The sequence below is a fragment of the Leucopleurus acutus genome (assembly GCF_964270905.1).
Source record: "Leucopleurus acutus genome assembly, chromosome: 6".
Taxonomy (NCBI): Eukaryota; Metazoa; Chordata; class Mammalia; order Artiodactyla; family Delphinidae; genus Leucopleurus; species Leucopleurus acutus.
In genome coordinates this window covers 19,900,631-19,925,004 of record NC_139149.1, presented here as the reverse complement: position 1 = coordinate 19,925,004, position 24,374 = coordinate 19,900,631, and the positions used below count along the sequence as shown (strand labels likewise).

General features: G+C 42.8%; 1 protein-coding gene across 1 annotated transcript in view; it reads left to right on the top strand.

Moving 5' to 3' along the window:
- Window positions 1-7,755: 7,755 nt before the first annotated feature.
- Window positions 7,756-24,374, top strand: part of NCKAP5 (NCK associated protein 5) — a 971,312-nt gene continuing 954,693 nt past the window's right edge. The window contains exon 1 of the mRNA XM_082840997.1: window positions 7,756-7,958. The gene's annotated coding sequence lies outside the window, so the exon portion shown is untranslated. The remainder of the gene's footprint in view (window positions 7,959-24,374) is intronic.

Sequence of the window (24,374 nt, the reverse complement as noted above, 5' to 3'; positions counted from 1 at the left end):
TTTCATCTCAAAAGTATCCTATTGCTGAAATAACGTTCCCAAGCCTCTTACACTCTAAACAAGGAATTTATCTTTTATTTATTGAAGTATAGTTCATTTACAATGTTGTGTTAGTTTCAAATATACAAAAAAGTGATTCAGTTATACATACATGTATGTGTATATACATATATGTGTATATACATGTACATATATATACATATATATGTGTGTACGTGTATATATATATATTATATATATTCTTTTTCAGATTCTTTTCCATTACAGGTTATTACAAGATATTGAGTGTAGTTCCCTGTGCTATACAGTAGGTCAGGAATTTATCAGGAATTTTATACTTATTCCGAAGGTATTAGCCATAGCCTTAAGCGATTTCTACCTAACAATAGCATCTCGTGACTTTGACCAATGGTACTTACATTATTATAATTAGTGAAAATAATAAACGATAACCAATATATTGAATGGCCATTCTCCTTTGTTAATAGGAAGGCTCTGCTTTAAAATAATTTCCCCACCAGCAGAGTTTTAGGTTTCACTATAGGTTATTGTACCTGGAAAAGGCTTAATCTCTTTTAAAGCAATTCCCCTGGATTAATTTAAGGTATAATGTTTAAAACAGCAGTGACAACAGAGCCGCGGGGCTTCACTATCTGCAAAGGTCTTATAGCCCAGAGTTGGGTCCCTTAGGCTTTCTGACTCCTCAGAAGAATTATGGAGGCTTATAAAAATTTTTAAATTTAATTTTAATTTTTTTCTCGCTGTGCCATGCAGCTTGCGGGATCTTAGTTCCCCAACCGGGGATTGAACCCAGGCCCTCGGCAGTGAAAGCGGGGAGTCCCAACCACTGGACAGCCAGGGAATTCCCTATGGAGGCTTTTAATACCATAGTTTCCTGGACAGAGGACCATATCTCCACACCATAGTGAGCTTTGCCTGGGAATGTGAGGAAATAAGGGGCACTTTCTTTTGCGGGGGGGACATTGGTGGGAGAGGCCAAATCTGCATCACCCCTGTTTGCACTGGTGACCGTTGCTTTCCTGTGTCTGCCCTGGACCTGGGCAAGCCGCCTGGGGCCCAGCCTGCCTGCTGCATCCCTTGCAGCATGGGCCCTGGGTTTCTCCAGGTGCTCTTTGCACCTGAGCTTGCAGCTCTCCCCTGCCCTGGCCCCTCCATCTCTGCCCTTGCTGTTGACTTCCCAGGGCTGTTTGTTGGGGACACACTGCAGAGAGGGCCGTCTCTCTCACTGATCTGTAAGAATGCCTTTCTAAGGGGCCTTTGAGGAATATTTGCCACAAAAATAAGGTGTTTCTGGGGCCTAAAATATCAGGCGACCAGAAAAAAGAACTCCTGAGTGTGTATGTGTGTGTGCTCACTTCCAAAGGGAAAAAAAAAAAAAGAGGAAAGAAGAAAAGGCGCACCCCTCCTCCAGTCCGCCCCTCCAACAGACCCCTGACCACAGTTCCCACTTTTGTCTTTTCAACTTAAGAGGCTTTGTCAGCATGAAAGGAGGAACGCTGGGGCCTCTGGACTGTGCCCTGGCCCAGGGCTCTGCTGACCTTTTGGGTAAATGCAGACAGAGGTTTCTGAGCCTGAGCCCTGTCCCCTGTGGACCCACCCTGCCTCTACCCTGGGGCATCCTCGGTGTTACCAGCCTTTCCTCTAGGCCTCTGATCCTGGGCGGCTGGCAAGGGCTGGTAAGAGGAGGTGGGGCAGGGCTAGGGTGTGCCAGAGCCCCAGGGTTTCAGGAACCCTGGGGAGCTGACTGTCAATGCCATTCAGGGCAGGCTTTATTAAAGGCACTCATCACACCATAATCCTGGTCTCAGGCACCACCCTGGGAAAGTCAGTGGCTGTCCCGTTCCTTTCCTGAGTGCTATCACTGATTTTAATGCCTCTCCATAGCTGGTGCACATGGAACTCAGGGCCTTTTTATTTAGACAATCACCACGGGCCACAAAATGCTCTCAGTTTACAGACAGCTATGTCCCTTGAGGCTTCTCTGTCCTCAGGTTAGAAGGAACGCAACACGCATCTACTGGTTTACTGAATTTACATGAATCTTCGAAGCAGCATGGTTGGACCCGGCTTGCGATTCCAGATTTTAATGCTGTACGTTGATTTGTGTAAAATCAAAGTCAGGGCAGGACTATGGCTCCCCCATCCTCTCCCCTTTTTCCACCTCCTCTCGCCCAGCCCTTTTTATTTGGGGCCAGCAAAGTAGTTAAAAACGTCAAACTCACAGTATGCACTGTCAACAGCACAATGAGGAAGCTGAAACCAAATCCTCCAACTTTGAGGTGATACTTTACACTTATTCGGGGCCTTTCATCAAAAGCCTCCAGTGCCTTAGGGAGCATTAACCCTCGCTGTACCTCCCGGGGTTGGGCCTGGAGCCCAAGCTGGTGGAGAAAGCAAATGTATGAGGGGGATATCACCACATTTCCAGGGCAGGTCCCAGGCTAATCGTCATAGATGCTCAAATTTTTTATCCCTTCCCTCCACCACCTCTTTCAACGGGCATCTGCCATATCAGCCCCCCGCCCCCCAAAGGTCCCTGGTGTCTCAAGAGTGTCAACAAGCCAGTAAATAGGCTGCATGCGGCAAGCTGCCCTCCCTCCCCCCTTGGAAAAAAGAAAGCATTTCTAGGCTGGAAATATGATCTATCTATCATGAAATGCATCTAAGCCTCTGTCATGGGAGTAATCTGAACTTCGTTGGACTTCACACTTTATGGTTTACTCTTGTTTTTGTTGGCTTTATATATGGGGACTACAGTGACATTGGCAGCAAGGAAAACCTATAAATGTCTTTATCCGACTACGTGTTTGGGACCATCCGTGTGGCACCTGCTGTGTCTTTTCCAAGTTGCATTTGGTGTCCCAACGTTGTGTCAGGCGTGATCTATTGCAGATGAGGGTCACCAGGAATTTCCGAGGGACAATGGACCTGACCTTTATCAATGTCTGATCGTAGATAAGAGAGTCATATATTTACTTCTCTTGGTATAAACAGTGTTTCTTAAAATACAGGATATATGTATATGTACAGCTGATTCACTCTGTTATAAAGCAGAAACTAACATACCATTGTAAAGCAATTATACTCCAATAAAGATATTAAAAAAAAAATACGGTCTGAGGCCCATCTGCATGAGAATGATGTGGGTCACTTTCTAAACATGCAGATTTTCAGGTCCCCCAGGGACTCATACTCTCAGAACCATGCTGATTTGTTTAGGAAATGCTGAAGCGTTCCTGTGTGAAGTGTTCCTTCTAACACCTCTGCTTCCCATTTCTGATCATGTTAACTCTTACAGGGCAGGCTCGCTGGCCACAGGCTGTCTCTTAAGCCCTGGTAGAACCATTACCTCCTTGAACAAAGGAACAGGAGTTACTGAAGGTTCTCAGTGTAAAGGGGAAACGGGCCGTAAACATGATTAAATGCCTGCCCTCCAACATTTTCTCCTTCCTGCACCTGGATCTTGCGCATCTCCAAGGGCATGGAGCGCTTACTCCACCGTGATGCTCTGGGATTAAGCCCTGTGAGTCTGAGTCTCACGGTCTTTGAGGCCTACAACTTATCTCCTCTAAGGGCCAAGCAGAGAGGCTGGGTTACAGAGAGCAGCAGAAGTCACACTCATTCAAGATTGAAGTCTGAATGTCACTGCCGTCTGTGTATAAGAATCAGAACTGAGTACTTTAATGATGGCTACACGTTTCTAAATTCCAGTTTGCCCTTATTCATATTGGTTTCCCAACTCTCTGTTCAATATTTATAATCCTCAGAGGGATCTAGGCCTCCCTTGGGATGCTGGAAGGTCAGGCAGAGTTGAAATGGTGGCTCGACCGCTTATTATTTGTGTGATCAGAATCACACCACTTAAATAACATCTCTCTCTGGGCCTCAGTTTCCTTGGTTGTAAAAGGGGAGTGGTAGTGATAGTATTAACTCATTGGGATATTTCAAAGGTAAATTAGATGATGTGTTTAAAGCAAATGGCACATATGAATGCTTGATAAATGGCAGTAGTTATACGTGTTTAATAGGATGAGAGGGGGAGATAGAGGGGAAATTAGACACTGGAGGTAGAAACGATCTGAGGACAGCCTTGGTAGGAGCCATCAGCAGTAAAAACCTCCAAGGGACCTCTTGGCTGTGTTTCACATCTTGCAGATCTAATTACTATCTCTGACTTTAGAGATTTTCCAGTTTAAGACAGAAGACACTTAAACATGAAGAATATGTCTTAAGACTTTAAAAATAATGAACAGGTAAACAGACACACGTATGCCTGTTATACCTGCCCGGCCGTCCTCCCCTGAGGACGGCAGTCTCGTGGGGAGAGGGAAAATTGCCTGACTGAAGGACTAGAAGGCACTGGAAGGGAAGCTGGGCCAAGCATCTCAGCAGGTGGAGGTGATTTTGGCAGCAGCATTAATGATCCCCTGGTACAGGTGGGGAAGAAAGCCCCGCCCATCCCCCTTTCCAAATTGTAAGTCAAGTTAAATGCTTGTCTTTACCTCTCAGCTGGAAAAGTGTGACCCTATCACACCCAAGGGGCTCCAAATGTGCTTTTAAATAGAAGAATCCGGCCTCAGGTTCCTATGATCTGTGGATAAATAGATCATAAAAACAAGCAAGAAATATGGCTGTGCTTTCATTTTTCTTTTTTTTAAAATTAATTTATTTTAATTTATTTATTATTTTTGGCTGTGTTGGGTCTTCGTTGCTGCACGCAGGCTTTCTCTAGTTGCGGCGAGCAGGGGCTACTCTTCGTTGTGGTGCGCAGACTTCTCATTGTGGTGGCTTCTTTTGTTGCAGAGCACTGGCGCTAGAGCACGCGGGCTTCAGTAGATGCGGTGTGTGGGCTCAGTAGTTGTGGCGCACGGGCTTAGTTGCTCCGTGGCATGTGGGATCTTCCCGGACCTTGGCTTGAACCCGTGTCCCCTGCATTGGCAGGTGGATTCTTAACCACTGCGCCACCAGGGAAGTCCCTCATTTTTCATGAAATGATTACAGACATATCTTCTCACTAGGAAGTAAGACAAGAGTCCAACATGTTTTCTCTAGAGTAATGGAAATAGTGCTTTGAGAAACCTATCTACCTTGGTGGAAATTTTCAGTCATTTTTTTCCTTGGACTTTTTTTCTTTCCCTAAAGAAAAATGTGGTATTGATATCTAGTATATGGCTTATGTTTGTGAGTTTCCACTATGGAGGCCTAGAGGCTCTATGTAGTGAGACAGAGCTGTGTTGGGTGCCATCACTTTAGCCCACTGATTTCAAAGCCCTGAGTGCCTCCGTAATAAAGCTGCGAAGACTCTGTGTGGACTAGACTTTCCTAACCTCACCCTGAAGAATTCCTTAATGTTCGACCAGCCATGACAAGATGCTGGGCAAACCTGTGTCCTTACCAGTTTCCTGACTCTCCCTCCAGAGCTTGCTGGCAACCAGTGAACTGAACCAAAGCGGTTCTTGCTTGTCTTACATTAAAACTCCATTTGTCAAACAGCAGTTGCACAAGGAAGGTCAGCACTTTATGTTCTGAGCACTTAACTTTAATCATTTCTTACAGTGGACAGAGTCCAAGAGGTTTTCAAATTAGTCCTTAAATGTAAGGGAAAGAATGTCGGTCGTTCCATCAGGAATAAAAATCTGGTGCCTGGTTCTCCTTCCTTGTTACCCGAGTCCGTCTCCACGTACTACTGCATCCTAGTAGAAACGCCACAAATCTGCGTCCAATCAACAGACATTTACTGAGCATTTACTATATGTCAGACATCTGTCGAAGGAGTAGCTAGGTTTCTCCTTGTGATTTATTTTGAAAATTATACACTCTTGTACTTTTATTATTTTTTTAATAACAAAAGTGGAACACGCTCATTGAAAACAATGTCAAACCACACAGAAAAACAAAAAGTGAAAGTTCCCTTATCTAACTCCCCAAGGATAAGCAGTGCTAACAGTGTGTATAATTCTTCCTATCATTTGCTACACTTTGCTTTATTCATTCAACAAGCTCCTGCCTACTTCTTTCCATGTCAGTATATGCAGTTACCTCAATTTTTTCTAGGATTTTTATACTGTACATGTACCATCATTTGTATACCTACCTTTTCTCATATTGATGTGTATTTAAGTTGTCTCTACTTTATTGGTTTACAAATAATGCTGCAAAGAACATTCTTGAGCTTATATCCTTAGGCGCTTTCGTGAGCGTATCTGCAGGGTCCCTCTGGAAAAGTGGAATTGCTGGGTCTAAGGGTTTGTACTTAAAAAAATTTAAGGTACCTCTAATTTGCTTTCCATAAATATTGTGTTGATTTAAACCCATTAGTGGCATACGAGATAGGCACTATCTTTAGCTGATTCCTACATCAAAGTGGACTATTTGAAGGCCTTGATACCCTACCAAATCAATAATCTATCACTGCTCTTAGAAAAAAATAATTTTTGGACGTGCCAAAGAGCATCCACTCATGTGGTGACCAGTGAGATGCGAGGTCATTGTTTTCCAAGGGCAGGGAGAGTGCTTATCTAAACATACACCCCATTCCCTGGACTCTGCTAACTGTTCCTGCCTCAGCCCTCAAGGTCCTTCTCCCCCCATTTCTGCTTAAGATTCACTATGGCAGGAGGTTTGTGTATAAACAAATAACACAACACAATGGCTGCCCTCAAAGACCTTTCAAAGTGACTCGAGGAGACAGAAACACAGATGGCTAAAAAACAAGCTAAAAATACAATCAGTATATAAAAAGCAGCAAATAAATATAGTCAGCATCATTATAGCAGTTCAGAGGAAGGAAGGAAAACAGTGGGCTAGGGTGTCCAGACTTCATGGCAGGGATGTGGTGTAGGATTTGTGGATTTCTCAGGTGGCGGGGAGGTGTGCATGGGGAGAAAACTGTAAAAACCATGAGTAAGAACCAGCTCAGAGAAGAAGGGAGATTCTTTGAGAGCGTGGAAAACAGCAGGGAAAGGGCACATTTTTATCTTGCTAGTTGGAAGTGGGCGTGGCTTACAGTACTTGAGATGATTAGAGATACTTGGCAAAGATTATTTACTGATTGATTTTTTTGGCATGATGGGAGTGGTGTAGGAAGGTCATTAAGAATCTGAAGAAGCCTTTCAGAGCTCTTCTCAGAAAAGAACCCTCCGATTTACACACACACAATTTTGGCTACATTTCAGGGAGCCCCTATCCCAAGTTGAAAAACTTTTTAGTGTACCTAAAAAGAGTTGCAACTCAGGACAAGCCATCTAGAAAAAAAAGTCAGCCAGGTATATATATATATCACATAAAAGTTGTTAGGCGATGTAAGACGTAACTAATAATTCATTTATTCATGAATCGTCAGACTCTGAAGCAGAAACAGGTGGGTAACAACTTGTTAGGAGCCCGCTGGCTCTTCCATGGCTTCAGTTTAGCCAGCGTCAATCGGTGGAGGCGATTCTCTGCCTTTTTCAGGAGAAATGATCTGTCCTAAGGGAAACCAGGCTCTTGAAAATTTGAATCAATGGGATTATTTACGCTTGCATCACTGGAATCCACTCGGAGATGCCCGGTTTTTGCTGCAGAAAAGATACTTTTCCTCCCCACCCCCCTCCTTTCTTTTTGACAGTCAGTTAATAAAGACTCAACAATAAGCAGCTGCCGGTGATGTCATGTGGGACTTTGGCCACGGAGCTTATATTTACAAGCTCCGAGCAACCACGGAGCCGCAGCCCTGGGAGCAGCGGATCTCCGCAAACTTGCTCTGAATTCGCGGCAGGAACTTTTGCTGCCGCTTCGGCTGTTCAGAGAAACTGCGCGTGTTCTGTGAGCCCGGCCTTTTCATGCTTCACAAATAAACAGAGGATCAACCCGGGAGGAAATGTTTAGCTGGAGAGAGTTGTTGCAGTTCCTGTGTTTGTCTCCAGGACTGTGAGATGTGTTGACTGCAGAGCTGACAAGTAAGACTGTTGGAATTTTAAAAACTCTTGTAACAGTTTTTCGTATTTATACAGCTTGCTTTGCTTTTAAAGTGAGATGGTGATGTGTACGTATTTCTCCGGGCTCTGTCACTGCCACAAGTATGCATTTGTTTCAAGTAGTAATTACAGTGCGCTGAGGTTGAAGGGGTAGGTGCAGAGGACTCAGCACATAGATAACAGGGTACTGGATTCCTGATCTTAATTTGCCTCTGCAGGGAGGTTGGCAATTTTCTTTTCTTTATTTTTTTAAATAAAAAGCCACCAACCATACAGAAACTATTAGGTTGACCTAGGAATTTTAATAGAAAACTGTAAAGACTAATTTTTAATCAACCAGTGTGCTGGAAGGGAAAACCCACTCTTGATTTTCATCTCTCATCGTTCCTGTGGTTTACAGATTTCTAATATGTGCGTGTCGTTCACTGTCTCCTTCCCTTCTTGCCTACACCCTCCCCCCAAACGCACGCACACTCATAAGCTCATTCATTCTCAGGGAGTTCGAAAGTATTAGACAAATGTTTTGAAATGGAAACCGTTTCTATCTGGATTTCTTCCCTTTAAGTACCTGGAGAAATGTTTGCTGTTCTGACTTGTCTTCTGGGAACCTGAACGCAGGTACTGCTGAAAAAGTTCAACTTTGACACTCAGCTCGGTGGGGACGTGAGATCCACAACCTCACTTTCACTTTCCTCCCAACTCTTTCAAACTCTCCAAATATTCTTCGGGGAGTGGGAAGGGTGGGATCTGTGTGCCGCCAGCCTGAACCTGGGCCCCCTCTCATCACGGTTGCCCTGGGCCACCTGGAAGTTCTGCGTCAGAGCCACGTGGATTTGTCTTTCTGCTGCATGCTTCTCACTGCTGGGTTTGCACCTGAGTGCCTGCAGTGAATTCAGCCCCTTGTAATTAGTAGCGCAACCTGGCTGATGCCTGCCATCCAGTCCTGACAGCCCTGCTGCACGGATTGACAAGCGGCTGTTAGTCTGTTACGTCCTGCACGTGAGCCCCGTGACTCCGTACAGGAGACCCAGCTGTTCCTCCATTCAGTGGCTCTGTCAGCAGCCCACAAGAGCAGGGACAGCCTTCCCTGCCTTTCCCTTTTTCTCTGGTCTCAGAGAATTGTAAGAAGCCACTGCCTGAAAACTCCTAAAATATTCGACTCTTTTCCATGGAGTTCTAAGGTGGGCAGCCTCCTTCTGCGTGTTTGTCAGCTCCAGATTTTTCCATCAGAGCACACTCTCTTGCGTATGATTTTTTAAAAAATTTTATTGAAGTATAGTTGATTTACAATGTTGTATTAATTTCTGCTGTACAGCAAAGTGACTCAGTTATACATATATATATATATTCTTTTCCATTATGGTTTATCACAGGATATTGAATATAGTTCCCTGTGCTATACAGTAGGAACTTGTTGTTTATCCATCCTATATATACTAGTTAGCACTGGATATGTTTTATGTATTAAAGCTCAATGCTTTCTGTGAATTTTTACTTAAAGAAAGGGACGTGCTACTAAAACAGTTTCCAAACCATTATTCAAAGCTTATCTTTTGCAGAAGAAAACCTGAGGCATGAGGAGGGGAAATGATTGGTCCAAAGTCACCCAGGAAGACCGTGGCAGAGCTCCAACTAGAAACCCAGCCTCCCGTGCTTGTCCCGGCATGCATTTCACATTTCAGTTCTTCCAGGTTGTAGAAGAAATAGGACCCACGTGTGGTTCCTAGCCTTCTTGCAGGAGCTGGGCTGTGTGAAAGTGTATAGATGAAGGTGGTCTGGTAAAGAGAGAACATTCCTGTTTTGTCTTTGGCTCTGGGTATGTTTCTTAACAACTCTGTTCCTCATTATTTTGGCTAGAGAACCAAAGAGCAGTCTGTGTTTATTTGACAGTTGATGACCTAAAGGCAAGCCGGGCATTTCAGGCAGTGGAATAGTACAGAAGGTACTTTGCATCAGGTGCAGGTTGAGAGACCGAAGGTGGTTCCCAGCTCTGACATTTTCTGTTTCTGCTTTACTTCCAAGTCTCAGACTTCTTTTATTGACCACACGTTGCTTGTCTTCCCCTTCTTTGGGGCTCCTCTTGCCTGTGGAAACGTTACTTTCTCATGGATTCTTACCCCTCACCCTCATTCTCCCACTGCAGCCTGGACCTCCAGTGCTAACATTCAACTAGATTCCACTAACACCCTGCATTCCTCTTTTTCCCTGGAGCCTTCCTTGCCCCTGACACCCCTGCCTATGGGATGCCTCTGTGGATTCTTCAAGTTGAAGTGATGATTTTCTTCTTTGGAGCCTCATGGTATCCTGTGCTGATTTTTGCTGTGGGATTTGAAGCTCTATGCTACCTAGTTAAGAACCTCTTTCCATCAAAAGCCAGGGCTATATTTCAACACTTCCTATATCCACGGCACCTAGTACAGAGTATAGTAGTATGGTAGTTCAACGTGTAATAGCAAATAAGTAAAGTAGTGAATTGCTTAAGTATCCCCTTTCCTGCATCAAACACCCATGCCTCTGCACGTGGCTGGCAAAAACATCATGTAAATGTGCTGAGTGGCTTGAAATTCTTCTTCACTCTGGTTGAAAGCTCTCAGCGCCAGACTCCCCGGTATGCAAACAAGGGCTATTCCTGATGTGACGCCGCCAACCTCCCATGCCTCATTTCTCGCCACTCCCTCGCATGTACTATGTGTCTGCCCTGGAGGTTCCTAGCATGACAGTCCATCTATATCTTCCATCAAGGCTTGAGGGGCAGCATGGTGGAGCGATTGAGGACTTGGGTTCTGGAACCAGACTGCCCAGGCTCAAGTCCTGCTTTCATCCCTGGCCGGCTTTATGATCTTGGTTAATTCACTTGACTTTTCTGTTTCAGCTTTTCATCTTTAAAATGTGGCTAGTAAGAGTGCCTACCTTGTGGGAGTATGGGGAGAATTAAATACATTAATATAGCTAAAACCCTTAGCTAAACACTTAGCTATACATCAATATAGCTAAAACAGGCAGAGATTTAAGTACTGATGAGTATTAGCTGTTATCATCGCTATCGCCTTACCAGTGCCCATGTCCTACCCCAGACCTAATGAATGGGCATTTCCAAGGTGTGATTCAGACACAGGAATAGTTAAAAAGTTCCTCAGATGATTCGGGTGGGAATTCCTGTCTTAGCTACTAGGAGCTGCTTTCTGTTACCTAAACATGCTGGGTTTGTATGTTCTTTAGCACCTCAATATCTTTACACTCTTGCCTGTAGCACCTCCCTATCCATCCAATTTATCCCCCAGGCCCTTTTGCCAAATTTGTAATCTCATGCCTAGCTAGGCACCTGGCACAGAGTGAATTCCCAACAAACAAATGATGGAAAAAAAAATGTATGAATGTGTGCTTGATGGGTACTCTAAGAGAAGGTTTAAATTTTCTTCCCCATAATCACTACTGAGTGATGCCTGTATACCAGGCACATTTCTAAACACTTCACAGGTGCTGTCTCATTATGATCATTATACTCATTTTCCAGGCAAGGATACTGAGGTTCAGAAAGGTGAGGTAATGTGCAAAGGTCACATGGACAGTAAAAGAGGCAGAGGCAGGATTTGAACCCTGAGCCCATACTCTTAACCTTTCATTGTACGGCTCTCTGGACACGTGGAAGGCAGTCTTTCTCATGAGCTTTTCTTATGGTGGAACTTTGATTTTTCTTGTCTTCCCCTGGACTGATGGTACTGGAGAGCAGCAAATCAGATAAACACTTCAAGGTACCAGCCGACTGAAGTGGTGGTTCACATTTTCTAGTCTTGCAGAAGGGTCAAAGCCCATGCCCAGCCCTTTGGTATTTTTGTTTTTCTCTGAGTCTCAGACAAGAATCCCCTTGCAGGTTGGGCCGAGTTTATGTCTCAACATCAAAATTATTTGCACTCTCGGTGTATGCGTGGGTAGGCTGAGTTCAGCTTGGTCAAGAGTATAATTCAGGGGATTTAGATTAAAAAAAAAATTGGAAGTAATGGTGGCCATTTGGTTGGTTTCTGGAAAAGCTTACCAAGGGAAGTGGTAGTATTTTGTGATAGTGGGTTTAAACAGCCAGAATGGTTGACGTTGAACACTGGCAAGTCATAGAACCAGTTAAACACAAGATACATTATAGCCTTATTTTTCTCTACTTCTCTAATTCTACAAAGTTTAATGCCTTTGGAATTTTAGATTCCCAATTGTGCTTGCTTTATAGATGAAATAATAAATCTCTTGGATACATAGAACATTACCCACAACATTTACTGTGCCCACAGTACATACTTGTCTAATGAAGTGTGTCGTGTCCTTTTGGAAGCCTCAATTACACAAGGTACTTCCCAGTAGTTACATAAATTAATGTGGTATTTTCAGGGCAAGAAACCAGATCTCTCCTCTTAGAAATAAACTTTCTGGATTAGTGATTCCTTTGAGTAGAATTTGGATGCTCTATAAGAACCCGATGGGCTGAGTTCAAGAAGAAAGTCCCAAACCCAAACCCACTGGAGCATAAGCTTGGATAATGATATGGCATATACATATTATGATGTTGAAAGACGAGCTGTTAGTTCTGAAACGTGGGAACAAGTGTGACTGTCAAGATGTGTGTCTGACAAACTGTTCCATGAAGGGACCTTGCTTCATTTGACAAATTGAATCTGGAAACATAGAACACTGATCCAAGCCAATCCAAAAGATACGTCCTAAGTGGGTCCCATTGCCAGTGCGGATCTGTTTTTAGAAACAAACAAATCAAAGTAATACATGCTCATAATTTAGAAAACCAAATAGCATTAAAATGTCTCTATAAATAATAACTATATATCATATATATTTACATATGTCACTTGACATATATTAATTGGTAGTTCTAAAATGCTTACACATATATAAACAGTGCATGTATATATGAAGATATACATATCTGACAGTCTTTTAGCTGCTTTTTCTGTACTATTTTTAAATAATGTTTTTTACATCTAGTTATAATGTCAAAGTATTTACCTTGTATTATTATAGATTACAATATATATTTCTTACACCTCCTACACTCTTCCTGTTCTCCAGTGGAATTATATCACAATTTTGATTAAATGTCCATTCAGTGCTTATTTTTATCATGATTGTAAATAACATTTACTGTTGAGTCAAATAATTTATTCTTGTATTTCCTTTCTCTTAAAAATATTTTTCCTGGGCTTCTTTGGTGGCGCAGTGGTTGAGAGTCCGCCTGCTGATGCAGGGGACCACGGGTTCGTGCCCTGGTCTGGGAAGATTCCACGTGCCACCGAGCGGCTGGGCCCGTGAGCCATGGCCGCTGAGCCTGCGCGTCCGGAGCCCGTGCTCCGCAACGGGAGAGGCCACAACAGTGAAAGGCCCGTGTACCGCCAAAAAAAAATATATATATATATGTATATATATATATATTTTCCCCCTAAAGTTATTAATTTTGAACACTGACTTGGTTTTCTAGGAATCTATAGTTAAATTTTCCAACAGCCATTTGACAAATGTGTCAAAGATAACTTACTTTTCAAACATTCTTCTTATATGGATAAATTCTTAAGTCACAGTATACTGTTTTTTGTGTTTTTGTTTGGTCGGTTGTCATGTAGGAGAAGTTAATTATTAATTGTGAGATGTCAGAAGCAATTTAAAAGGCCTGTCTTCAACATTTCTTTTATTCTAATTATAGTCAATTACTCATCTGTGGGTAAATGGACAGAAACGATCTGTTTTTATTGTAGTTTGTAAATAACATTCATAGTTTAGTGTTATGGTTCCATGAATACTCCATAGATTTTAGTGTAAGAAATAGTCTTTGTTTTTGAGTACCTTTAACATCTAGAATAGCTTCATTAGAGGAGAGCAAATGATGCTTCATGTAATGTTATTTTATGAATAGGTAAATGAATGGCCCACTTGAAATGACACTTGAAGAGAATTTCTTCCCTTTCTCATTTTCTTCTCATGTTTTCAGCCCAGATTTGCATGATCAGGAATGTGAGATACTTTATTATTGGGAGTAGTTAAGAGTTTACTAGAAAATAATTTGAAAGAGATTGTGTTTTTGGAGATTGCCAGTAGAGGGCCTTATTAAACTGAATAAAATTTCACATACAGACCAATGGCAATAGGTACCTTGTGAAAGAAGCCATTGTTTTTAGGATACCTGATTAATAGCAGTAAAACTACCAAAGTAATCTTTTTAAAGTGCATTGTATTTTTTTAAATCTGGAGAAATTAGAAGTCTTAACTTTTTATTTTCATTGTTAGGGAAAATTGGAGAATTCAGCCCATCCAGCAAACCAGGACTTTGGATGCCAAGTCATAAAATCTGTACATGACCTTTCTTTTGGAGTTGGAGCCCTGGACTCTGAGCCTTTTGGGGAAATTAATATTGGCTGTTGAATATGGAGGAAAAACATGATAGTTCCCCTATCCTAGGGACAGTTTATACTTGTTTCCTACATTTGAGTGAGCCCCACTCTCAACAAAATGGGTTTTCTATTCCCTGCACCTGGACCAGAATCTCACTCTGTGGTATACCCTCGATTCAGACACAGGAAACGAGAATCTAGAGGAATCGTGAGAGCTGGAGAGCATTATTAAGTGCTCCGTCATGCTATGTTGCCGTGAAGGAAAGAGTTGTGGGGACTTGAGCTGACTTTTCTAGAGTCATTTGGTGGGTTAGCACAGAGCTCTTCTCTTCCTACTCACTGGCCTGTTTTCAGCTTCTCCTACTCACCAAAATCTCTCCTTAGGAAGGCTCCCCCTCCCCCTGCAACCTCACTGGGACAATTCCTGCTCAGCCTGAATGTTCCTTCCTCAGGAGAGCTTTCCTTACTTGTTATAGACTCGGATAGCTTCAGGTACTTGCTTTGCATAGCACGTATCACTAGTGTAATTAAATATATGGTCAACTATTGGATTCAGAACGTCTCCCTGTCTAGGCTTTAGTTGCATAGGGGCAGTACCTGTGTCTATCTTGTTTAATATTGTAGCCTGAACACCTAGAACAGTGGCTGGTCAATGGTAGGTGAACAACAAATATTTGGTGAATGGACAGATATAAGCAAATGTTCAGACTTTAGTGCTTTCTCCTCTCCATTCTTACACTTCTGAAAACATTCCTTTTTACAACTCAACTGATGACATTCAAATCTCATGGCATTCGACATTCCTGTGGACACAGGGAACAAAGGCAAGACATTTCGTTTTACCGAACTTTTAATGATTGAGGGGGTGCCTGTTTAGTTCCAGTCGTGTAGGTATCAATACTCATGGCATTTGTCAGTGGGGGCTCTATATGTGTGAGGGTGTGAGAGTAAATGAAGAAGAGGATGGACAGGATTTATTTTCTTCCCTCGTTGATGAGGGCAAGGGAATGGGAAGAGGAAGATGTCTTGCGTTGAGTAATGTGCCCCTTTATGTTTCCCAGCTTGAGCTGGTAGTTTTCTGGATACCCTTTCCCTGAGAGACTGCATTATACACCAGAAAGACCAGGATTTTTTTTTTTTTGCGGTACGTGGGCCTCTCACTGCTGTGGCCTCTCCCATTGTGGAGCACAGGCTCCGGACGCTCAGGCTCAGTGGCCACGGCTCACGGGCCCAGCCGCTCCGCGGCATGTGGGATCTTCCCGGACCGGGGCACGAACCCGTGTCCCCTGCATCGGCAGACGGACTCTCAACCACTGCGCCACCAGGGAAGCCAAGACCAGGATTTTTGGAGTCAGTTAGTACAGATAGAGTAACAGAAAACAAATAGCCACAGTTCGTGCACATGTGACATTTACCCCTTAGATAGATCTGGGTTCCAGCCTCTGTCCTGATCTCCATCAACTTTGGGAGAGTTATTTAATTTCCTTGAGCTTGGTTTCCTCATCCATAAAATGTAGTAATATCAACAATGATTTCACCTGATATATATTTATAAGTGCTTGCAATGTGTCTGGCCCTGTCATGCTTTCCATTTATATTGTCTCATTTAATCCTCAAAATAGCCCTCTGAGATAAATATTCCTATCAATTCTATTTCATAGATGACAAAACCAAGGTACTGAGAGGTTAATTTGTTCCAAATTGCATAGTAAGACTTTGACCCAGATAGTTAGATTATATTACCTCCTTATCATTATGAGGATTAAATGAGATAAAGTACGAAGAGTGGCCGCACAAAATTAGACTTGCAGTACGTGGTGACTGTTACTGTCACTATTGGCTCCGTATCGTTGAAGACATTATGGGTCCTTGTACGCAGGTGATTGCTGAAGGGAAATGAGAGGGCTAATGTCAGCCCCATGTGTCTGGTCATAGGGACTTGTGGTTTAATCCCGATGTCAAATGTCAAGAACCCCACTTACTCGGCATTTTGGCACGTACAGGTATTTGTAGCCCAAGACAGCTAGCAAGGAGGCTGCCCACCCCTACCCCTCCTGGACCATGAATACATTTATTATGTTCTCCCCTTAGGGACATATTTTTCATTGCTCAATACCTTGTGTCTGTTTATGTGATCCCCCCGGCTTTATCATCTCTGCATTTTGTTTGGCAAAACTGCCAAATCCCGTGGTCTTTTGCATGCATAGAACTGCTTATTTGAAGTACAGTGGAACCAGGTTATGAAGTTGGGTGGGTATAAAGTGTGTTCAGCTCCTTTTGGTGGGGTCTTGATTTGATGCCTTTTTCCTGCACCCCTGGACCACCTTCCCTAGCTTCTCCCACCCCCTTCCTCTTCTCCATCTCTCTCTCTCTTTACCCCACCTTATTTCTGTCCTTTTCTCTCTCAGTCGTCTCTCTTCTCATCTGTCCCTGTCTTTGCTCATCCTCTTTTTTTGGTTCTTTGCCTCCTTTATCTTAATTTACCTCTTCTCTGCTTCCTACTCCTCAGAAAGCCGAGTGGAGAAGTGGTGGTGGTCAGTGCTTCTCACTGACGATGGACCAGGCACTGGAGAAGGGAATCATTTCAGTTCTCTACCTCTCCATAAACTTCAGATACCCTAGGGCCTCATTCTAATGCTGATCCCGTTAAACAAAGGACACATCCAGATTTCAAGCCAAAGTAAGGGAGAGACCAAAAGAGCAAGCAGAATGGTGGAGTGGAGTGAAATCCGGATGGAGAGCTGAACAGCCCTGCTTGTAAAATTCTTCCACGAGCAAGCTATATGACATGGGATCAAGTGGCCCCATCTGCAGAGTGAAAGGTGGGGATCAGATAGTCACAAGGCCGTTGCTGGCCCCGTGATCCTGTTTTTCCTTAACACACACTGACTTCGGTCTGACTCACAACACAGACTTAGTGCTGTCATGCACAGCACTAAGGAGAAAAGCCCCTCCCCCAGGACAGTGGGTGCAGGTCTGGGCTGTGAGCACGAGGACCCTTGCAGCGTCTGAGATCTCCGGAAGTCCTGTTTTCCCAAAGTGCTGAAGTGACCCATCCCTGCACAGTGCCGTGTGTCTTCACAACAGATGTTGAAGGATCACCCTTGAAAGGGTGTTTCTCCAAAGCATTTAATTATAACCTCCACAGAAGATTAACAGATGTTGTAATTGTCTTTACTCTTTGATTAAATAGTTTCTGCATGAGTAGCTTTCTTAGATTTTCCTTCTCTGTTTTGTATGGTCTTTACAAACTGACATGTGTCTGCAGTTTTCTACAAATAGCTCCTCAATGGGCTTGGTAAGAATCTTTGCAGATTCATAATTTCATTCTATCTCTTTTATCTGTCTATCACCTATCATCTCTCTCTCTTTCCCCTCTCTCTGTTATCCATCTCTCTTTCTCTCTCTCTCTCTCTTTCTCTTTCTCTCTTTCTCTTTCTCTCTCTCTCTCTCTCTTTCTCTTTCTCTCTTTCTCTCTCTCTCTCTCTCTCTCTCTCTCTTTCTCATCCATCTCCCTATCTATCTATCTACCTACCTACTTATCTACCTATCACACCTGGGCTGGGACAAGCTGTGCTTCTATAGACTGAACCATTGGTTATACAGGCAGACGGGTGATGGGAATATGAACGTGGTTAGGAGACTGGCCTCTCTCTTTACCATTTGTCCAGGGAAGTGACTGATGCCCATAAATATTCCCTTGGAGAAAATTGTGCAAAGTGGGAAAAGAAAATTCTGCAAACCTCGTGCAGCAACCAAGCATGCCAGGTGCCAAGCGTGCAAATGAGTTTGCAAGCAGAGAGAAAAACCAACATTCATGATGTGAATGTCTGCAGATTTCCTTGGCAGTATTTGCTCTGGGAAGATAAAAGTTATCAGCCAGAAGCCTTATCTACATCAAAGGCATTATTTTCATTCCATTATTGAGAACCCAGGATTCTTTCTTTGCATCAAAGATGTGGCCTGTGTTCTAGGGCTCATTTATCTCACCTTCTACTTAGCCCATCAGGAAGGAGGATGCCACTAACTTTACATGAATAAGAATGCTTCTTTCTCAGTGTCCAAAGTAGTATGTTTTTTCCCTGAGAGGAAAAAACTATAATGAAGGGGTTCAGACATGAAGTCAGCTTACGGTTGATGAAGACAAGAGGAATGGAAGTAAATACTGAATCAGTATTTTAGAGGGGTCTGCCTAATGATTGTCCCCACCTCACCATATGGAAACATCTGAAAAGGGCTCATAAATCAGGGCAAAGATCAATTCTTAGATCAACTTGAGGGAAGAGAAAGATCATTGGCTTCACTGGATGAAGTAGTATTAAGCCTTTCATTGGGGGCAAAAAGGAAGAAAATACTTAGATTGTTTAATCAAATAGACTCCATGTAAATTTGATCTGTTTTATCTGTACTTGCTAAGGAAGAGGAGGGAAAAGTGTATTTTCTGAGCACACGATGGATTCTGAATATATGTGCTACTAGAAAATCAAAAGGGAAATACACTTGTGTTTACGGGGTTCACAACATATTGGAGAAAAGGAGTTAATCTCACAGGGGACATTCAAAGAATACTATAAACCAATCAATATGATTGAATTCCAAATGAATGATCAGAGCTTTGCCAGACTAAACGGTTTTATAAATTGACTGGGATCTTGACCCTTCTACAACCCATATCTATGAGAAATGGCTAAAGAAATTTGATTTATTCAGGTGATTTGGAGGAGAAAGAGGAGTTTAAAACTTTTTTTGAGGTATAATATACATGCAGATAAGTGCACATAAGTATACAGCTTGACACATTTTTACAAAGTGAATACACCTGTACTACCAGCTTTCAGACCAAGGAATATCACCAGCGCCCTCCTTAAGTTCCCTTTTAATCACACCTCTCAGGGAATCATCATGAGAACTTGCAGTAGCATAGATTAATTTTGCCTGTTTTTTGTACTTTATATAAATGGAATCACCAGTATGTATAATTTTCTTTCATTCAAATTGTATTTGTGTGATTCATCCATATTGCTGTGGTTACTGTAGAGTTTTCATGCTCATTGCTGTATAGTATTCCATTGTGTGGCTGTATCATCATATAGTCTCTCTACTGTTGGTGGTGTATTTGGATAGCTTTCAGTTTGGGACCATGACAAATAGTGCTGCTATGAATATTTTAGTGCACATATCCCTTGGTGAACAAACACACACACATCTGAGTGTGTATGTGTGTGAGATTGCTGCATCACAGGGAATCTACTAGATACTGCTGAATACTTTTCCAAGGTGGTTGCCGAAATTTTTATTTCCACTAGCAATATGTGAGGGTAAAGGTGGTGTTTGAATTTACTCAAGAGAATACTACTTAACTTCCACTGCTACTTAGGGTAGAAGTTAAAGAGAAACAGTTGTGGCCTAATGTTAGGCAGAACTTTTGACCATCTGGAAATTCACAGACTGAAACTGGGGCCATATGAAATAGTTCCTTGGCCTCCTGAGGTGCTCAGACAGTGATGGGATGGTCTTTATTGAGAAGGAAGGTGAGCTGAAGGATTCCAAGGCCTCTTCCATCTATGGACTTTGTAGATCTAAATTAATAAGCTCTATGGAAACAAAGATGCAAGAAGTTAAAAGCAGCCATTGCCATGGACCAGGTGGTCAGATGGTAGGAGACCAGATGTGAGTAAACAGGAGTGATTACACAGTCAATGCTGACTGTGAATGAGGGCAGAGGCCATTCAAGGAAGGGAGACAGGTACATGGACCTGAGCACGAAGTGGTAGAATTGAGGGGGTCATAAAAAGAGATAATATATTAGTAGATAGAAGGAAGAAGAGTAGTTTTCATGCAGCTAGACATGTATTTTAGAGTGTGAATGGAACACAGGTTGACGCAGTTCACTCTGCTGATTGCATAGAACCAATTATGAGAAATATAAAGCAAAGCAGAGGCATTTGATCAGCTCAGTCTGAGATCAAAGGATACCTGAAAGATGCCCTGGAGGAAAGCTGTCCCACAGGGTCTGTGGCGAGGTCACAGACGCCAGGGCACAAGACAAATCCACATTTCTGCAAGACTCATTGGAGACTATGTAGGGCTCAAACTTCTGCTCCAGTCTCTTCCACACATCGGATCCCTCTGATTTCTAACTTCTGTTTGTTTGTACTTCAATATCCTCACTTCCCCTGGAAAACTCATGGTGCCTTTCTATGGTTAATCTCTGTTATGGGTTCCCCAATCACCAACCCGTGTTAGCTGGTATTGAGCAAACACCTCATTGAACCCTGTTCCCATCACTACCAATTCCCCACGGAATGGGGGCAAGTTGTTGGGGAGGGGCAAATGCATCCCCTACTTGACAGAGTTATTTTGGATCAGATTCCATCTAACTCTATCTTATTTCTTTCACCTTACTTTGATGCTTGTCATTTCATGATTCCTATGTACAGATATGAGAAATATCTTCTATAAGTTGGTACTAGGACCTGATCAGAGAGTACTAAGAAGTCTGATCATGTCTCCTTTTCACTTCAACTGCCAGGAAGCTCAGAACCAGAATTACGTGTTTAAATACAAGTGCTCTGTTGGCTCATATCCTGCATATTTGCAGTTTTCCATTCTCTCATCTTTGTACTTTGTGGTAGACAGAATCCTAAGATGGACCCCGAGAGATCAGCCCTTTCTTATACATGCACGTGGTGTATAATTCCCTCTCGCTGGAGTGTGGGCAGAGCCTGAGATTATGATTAGGTTACGTTGTATGGTAAAGGTGGGGAGACTAATCAGTTTACTTTGAGTTAATAAAAAAGGAGATTTTCTTGGATGGGCCTGACCTAATCAGACAAGTCCCTTAAAGTCTAGAGACCAGAGATTTGAAGCCTCAGAGATTCTCCTGCTGACCTTGAAAAAGCAAGTCACCATGAGTTGTAGAGATGCAAGGAAATGAATTCTGCTCACAGCCACACGAGCTCAGGAGACTCCAAGCCTCAGGTGAGACCTCAGGCGAGACCTCAAACCTGCTTACCTCGTGAGACCAGAACAGAGGCCCCAGATAAGCTGTTCTCAGATTCCTGAGCCATGGAAGCTGTGAGATAATAAATGTGTATTATTTTTAAGCCACTCAATTTGTTACACAGCAATAATTACTGTATATATTTTCACTCTAAGTTTTTTTATTTGTTGTGTATGTAGCCTCTTTAATTCCTTTGTGACTTGATTTAAATTGAATGGATTAAGGAATAAATTAAATAGTGTCCTAGGGCCCCCTCACACTTACTCCAGGGTATAGGGATGGTGCCGTCCCCTCCATGGCGTCAGGCTCCCTCCTACCTCTGTGATTTGGCTCATGCCTTTACCTCTACTTGGAAGGTCTTCTTAGAATCTCCACTTCTTTAAACTCCATTCAAACTTATAGGCTTAGCTTGAGTTCTACATCCTCCATAATTCTTGCAATCTGATTTTTGGAGGATGTTTTTTTCTTTTTCTTTTCAATATTTATTTATTTGGCTGTGCTGGGTGTTAGTTGCAGCTCACGGGCTCCTTCGTTGTGGCTCGTGGGCTCCTTAGTTGTGCCTCTCCAGCTCCTTAGTTGCAGCAGGTGGGTTCCTTAGTTGCGGCTTGCCGGCTCCTTAGTTGTGGCATGTGAACTCTTAGTTGCGGCATGCATGGGGGATCTAGTTCCCTGACCAGGGATCGCGCCCAGACACTATGCATTGGGAGTGTGGGGTCTTAACCACTGGACCACCAGGGAAGTCCTGAGGAATTTTTTTTTCTTTTCTGTTTCTAAATCCCTACAGCTGGGGTTCCCAGTCTGAGGGCTGATGGCATCGTAATTACTTCAGGGAGGTTTTAAAAATGCAGATTCCCAGCATTCTCTCCCTCTTTGCCTTCCCTAGGGATTCTGGTTTATTACTGAATTTTCGAAAATCTTCCCAGGTGTTATCATTGGGCAGTGAGGTTTGGCAATGGTTGCCCTGTCAACGTCGGCTCTGTATATAGTATCTTGAGTGACTTACTGCCTGTGCTTGAGGCTCTCAAAACTTTAAGCCACATATATAGATCCCCTCTAGCCTGGACAGTATGTTATATATTTCTTTAATCTTAACCCTTGGTTTTATTATTTTTCTACTTGTATCTTCCCTTTGGCTTTCCTTCCTCAATTATTTGTTTTATCATTTTCATTTTGTGTATATTTTTGTAAGTAATCACAAATCCTTGCGGGGGAATGAGATTGGGAATAAAGAAAGAAACAGAAAACCAGTGTCCTCTTCCCTAATACTTTAATGTATGTGAATCTCGTTTCCCTGGCAACAGGAAAACTTTCTAAACCACGGATTCTGGCCCACATCGTACCTGGCACAATTTGACCGTATAGGAACAGTGTTCAGAAAACTAAAGACTGATGGTTGGACCGATAAGAAAAGGTTCTTGCTTTGTACAAAGAACATTCCTTCCTCTCTTTTCTGCCCCGACCTTGTCTCCTTCCTCACCCCCTTCTCCTATCTTTTGAAGCACTGAACAAAGAATTTCTCTTTTTCCTGGACTCAAGCATTCGAGGCTGGCATAATGCACAGATAAGGCTTCAGAATTAATAGGAGGACTCTTTGTCTCTTTCAGGGGGTTTCATCTGCCTGAAATGGCTTTACACTGAGGTGTATTATTTTTTGAGCTTCCTGGTTCTGTGAACAGGCACATTTTAGACACAGGGCTGGAAGTGTGAGTGGGAAGGGGGTGGGATTAATCATCCGACACTGCCCTTTCCCCTTCTAAAGCCCCATTGAATGTGCTACATTCAAGACGGCAACCATGCCATTATGCCAAAGCACACATCTGTGATATCACTGGAAATGGTATCGCACAAGCTGTACTTGGTGAGTGGAACATAATTGCGTGGGGAGGCAGGTTTATCATACAGAGCTGAGGAGTGCTGGAGGGAAGTTCTACAGAGATAGTCATTGTGGAAAAACTGATAAATTGTACCCCTCTGAGCACTCCTTTGAAGCCTCTTCTACTGTTTTGAAAATGTATAATCTCTTGGCAGTGATGAGTCCCCTGTGTCTCTCTACTTGTCCTTTCTGCAAATCTCTTTTCACTTAGATTCTCCTCAGTGGGCAACTTTCTTTTTCTTTTCTTTTTTTTTTTTTTGCCATTGGCTTTCTCTTGAATGTATTTGCATCAGAACATCTGAACTGGCCAGGTGAGCGTGGTAAAATGTGCTGTGTGTGTGTGTACGCGTGTGCATATATGCATATGAGCACATGCATTTGAGTTTCGGGGTTTCTGTTTTTGCCATTTGCATTAGACAAAAACAGAATGTTATTTCATACGTTTCATCCATTCCATATTTCATTAGCTTAATTTCCAAATTAAGCTCATTGAACTTAGAAGAAACTATATCAAAAATTCAAATAACTCCAGGACGTTTTAACTAGTGGCATTCATCTTCTTTTCTACTAAAATCAAAAGTACTTTCTTCTCGATGGAGATGTTTCTGTGCAATTTTCTCCAATATCGTTGGGGTTATGCTTAAGCCATTATAAATCTTTTCAAAGATAAATGTTTGGACCATTGAATTCTGCCTCTCACTTCCTACCCCTATCACCCTATGTTCTTGTAAGGATACAGAATTCTCACATATGACTCAAAATGTTTCAGTTTTGTTTCTTAGATGCTTACTTAATGAGAGCTCATGGAAGCATTACACAGTGCAGGTTCTCAGGGTGAGCAGGTCATGTGTAGAGGTGTTCATTGTGGTAGTGACTGAAGCTGATTGGACTTGAAGCCTGCCCTTGTGGAGCAGAAGACCTGCAGGCAGCCATGCAACCCATCATACGCTGTTCCATGATGCTGATCAACTGACACAGAAACACATATTTCTAGAGACTATATCTGCTTTACAGTTTCCGTCACCACCTTCACTCTCTGCCTTGCCTCCAGCTAATTAAATCTGTGCTGATCGCAGGCAGAGGGAAGTGGAGAGCTAAGTGTGTCGGTCTCTTTCCTTGATAAAGCAGCTCTGGGTGCA